Raw genomic sequence first — 3740 nt, 5'->3', positions numbered from 1 at the left:
TATTTATGTACAATTATAATATTTAATATTTCATGAGTTATTGAATATAAAAAAACATAAATCCTTTGAATGATAAAATATATGTAATACTAACTTTTACTAAAAATAAAAAAGCTAAATTTGAAATGCAAACGTCAATCTTTCAGTTTCGAATGGAAAGACTGATTGGAGTGTGGCATTGGAGGCCCTGCCAAATAAAGATTTATATCGAGTTGTGAATTCAACCAGCGTTGGCTTCCGTCCAGGTCCAGAAAATTATTTTGTGGGATAAAAATCGTTACTTACTTTTGTGGAATTAAAATCATATAATGTCAGGAAAATGTCTTTATTGTTAGACATTTCCTTTCACGAATTTGTTAATTCTATTTATTATTCTTTCACCTTTTTCCCCTTTTTTTATCAAAAGTATTTGACCCACAACGCGATAGGTAGGTCTGCCAATAATTATCAGACCAAGTAATAATTATTTTCCTACTATTTATAATATGCGTTCAATGCATTGAATTTATTACTGTACTTATTTATTTATATGTATGTGGGCTACAAAACTAAAAAAAAAAAATAGTTCATACATATCTCACATTGAGCGTTAAATGCAAAATATAATTTTAAACATCCAAATGGAAGTTCAAATTGATTATCATTATTAGGATATTTTTTTAGTTTAAAATTTGATTATTTTTATAATGTTGGAGATTTGAAATTAAAATATTATAGTAGATAGAAAAAAGAATTTTTAACTATATATATATCTACATTTTTGGAAAAAGTAATCTGAAACTATTGAGATATTAACTAACAAAGCCATAGAATAAATATATATTTGTAATTAACATAGAACTAAATAATCTTAACCTATATATTTATTTTATATTTTACCCTTGGGAGTAATGTGAGCTTAGATTTTAAAGAATAATTTATAAAATTACTACATAAAATTTGCCATTTTTTAATTTTATTCTTGATGTTTCAAGATGAGAGATATTGTGTAAAAGTTAAAGGACGTTCATCAAAATTGCCAGAGTAGTTTTGAAGAAAACATTTTTATCCCTCTTTTAACGCAAAACTATGTACATTCTGAGCTACGGGCGTCCGTAGTCTTTCCTCTACGAAAATAGCAATGGATTCAGTCCATCCGTTCGCGGGTTAAGCCTGGCCTAGGAACCAATTGGTAAAAAAATTGTTATTTAAACCCTGGTTAACTACATTAACTAACTACATTAACTTCTTCCAGCCACCTCTAGTGTCAAAAAAGAATCTGATGATTCTGAAAACCCCTTTCGTCTACTCAACATATCGTTAAAAAGCATGTAGCCTTTCATCTGTCTCCAAACACAAATAGTACTTGAAACTCAGTGCCTTCTTCAAAACAACGTACTTTTTACAAAGCGGTTCACGTGAATGATTTAAAATTGCTGGGAATGAGGTCTATAAATGAGGGTCAAGGGGACAAAGAGAGCATTTGGTTTACAAAGCATACGAGTTAAATTATTTATAAATAAACTGAATTAGAGATGTATTGAATTAAATAAGGTTAAAATATAAAATAATATACAACATAGTATTTGTTTAGAATATTTTTTTAGTGACGTTCTTTCCTGAGGGCACCACTAAAAACATATATTTAGACAGGAACCATTATATTAATAGTCAAATTTAATGATGTTGTAAGTAGAAATTTATTAATTACAGTACTGAGAGTATTTAACTGTTGAAAATGTATAATCCAGGACTTTTCAAAGTGATATAAAAAAAACAATACAAAAAGAATAAATAATTAAGGAATTACAGTTTTTGTCCTATGTTAAATCGTTGTTTAATTGAAACTACAAAATTTTGCTCAAAAATCTATAAGATTGGCTATCGTTATATAACTATGCTTAGCCTTGATAAAAATTAGTGCACCACTTTAATTTTTAAAAAAATCCCATTTAATAAAACTTAGTTGTATTAATTATTATCTCTTTTACATTTGAAAAGGAATTTCTTCAATTTTCTGCGTTCGTTTCTGTTCCAGTTGATCCCTAGTTATTCAGTTTCATAACATTTACTTCCGAGTATTCTAACTTTAAAATTTAAGTTTAAACCGTCAAGATATGTTAACTATTCATCATTTCAGAATTTTTTTGTTAAATGAAGTTCATTTTTCTGTTTTGTAGGTTCATTTCACCTATAATGTTTGATTGTTTAGTTGACCTTAAAAGAAAATATAAACCTTATTATCGTAGAATTTGTGGAGGAATGTAATTTGGTTAAGTTTTATCAAGATCATATATATGAATGTGAAAATAACCAGTTTACCATTAGCATTAAGTAAGTATGACACATTGAACTACTAATTAAATACGATCACATTAAACTCCACACATAACATATACCTTATTCAAATCTAAAACATTTAATATAGATTGAAGAATTACGAAAATATGACTGAATATAAAAAAACTAATTCTTATGTTCGTAGATCTTTAATAGCTATTTTAATAAAACATATGAGGCGTTGAGTGTAAAAGTGTATGTCAAATCTCCAGTTTTTAGGTAATCCAAACTTTAGGAAAGTTTTATAAAGTTTTCAATAAACCACAATCTTTTTTTTTTTTTTAAATAATCAATTAATTTTTTGTCTTTTTGTCACTTTTTGTCTCAAGGGCTCATGTAACCAAAAAAAAAATTATGGAAGAACTTATCAAAAATATATTTATCCTTTAAAATGGATAAACAAAAATTTAAATAAATACATTTACTCCATCTAAACCAATAAAATCATTGAAAAATTACAGTAACAAAATATAAGTCCCAACTGATTGTTATTTTTATAATTAAAATACTTATACCAACAAACATTAGCTAAATGATTTTTGAAGAAAAAAATCAAATAAAAAATCGTCTCCACTTATATTAATGAAATAGCGAAAAGAATACACAAGGGAGATCATATTTCTCAAAAGTATAGATAATGCCATTAGCGGCACAGACATATTTTAATCATTCTTTTTATAAAACGACTATTAAAAAAAAAAAATGAACAGAAGCATCCTTAAGAAATAAAAACTATCGATGCACTCACTGATCCTTCCGGACGGGATTGGCGACACAGACTGAAGATGCTGGAGGAGCGGACGTCTTTAAGTACGAGGAAAGGGGAAGGAAGACCAAGAAAAGGATTGGCCTGGAGTTCAGCCAACCAGAGCCAACTCCTTTGTCTAAAATTTTCACGGGTGACACTTTTTCTACTCTCTTTGGCAATCCTTCCCTCCACATTCGTACCTCTCTCTCGCACTTTTGTGTCCATACAAAAGCAGAAAATGGATTGAAGGAGGTTCCCCAGGTTTTGTTTGTGACCTATTCCAATTTTAATAAATAATGTTGGTCAATGTCAAGCTTATTTTATTAACCTCTCCCTCATTCCTAAATAGTTTTCATATTGTTAAAAACCGTGTAGTTTTGTTAGTTAGGTTATGCATCTTTAACCTATGAGTAGTTAATTCTCCACTTAATTCGGATACAGTGAAACTTCTATACCACGAACATCCACGGAAAGATGATTTTATCCGTTACATGGAGGTTTCCGTTAAGAAGGGGTTAACTATAAAAAGAACACACAAATGAAATAATAGAATTATTTGCATACCTGTGATACCTCGAAAGTCCAAAATCTAATAAAAAAAAATTGTTAGTATTGTAAAAAATACAAAGCATCAATTTAGAAACATCTCCTCTCAACCATATTTTCGTAGAAT

At 28.5% G+C, this 3740-nt stretch overlaps 1 protein-coding gene across 1 annotated transcript in view; it reads right to left on the bottom strand.

Annotated features, from left to right (window-relative positions):
* The window catches only part of LOC106684611 (uncharacterized), a 19858-nt gene extending 16773 nt beyond the window's left edge, over positions 1–3085 (bottom strand). The window contains exon 1 of the mRNA XM_014426797.1: positions 3068–3085. The gene's annotated coding sequence lies outside the window, so the exon portion shown is untranslated. The remainder of the gene's footprint in view (positions 1–3067) is intronic.
* Between the last annotated feature and the right edge of the window lie 655 nt (positions 3086–3740).

This window comes from Halyomorpha halys, unplaced genomic scaffold, assembly GCF_000696795.3.
Source record: "Halyomorpha halys isolate HHAL.00 unplaced genomic scaffold, Hhal_1.1 Scaffold595.1, whole genome shotgun sequence".
NCBI lineage: Eukaryota > Metazoa > Arthropoda > Insecta > Hemiptera > Pentatomidae > Halyomorpha > Halyomorpha halys.
Note: the sequence above shows the minus strand (reverse complement) of the source record. Positions and strands in the feature narration are given on the sequence as shown.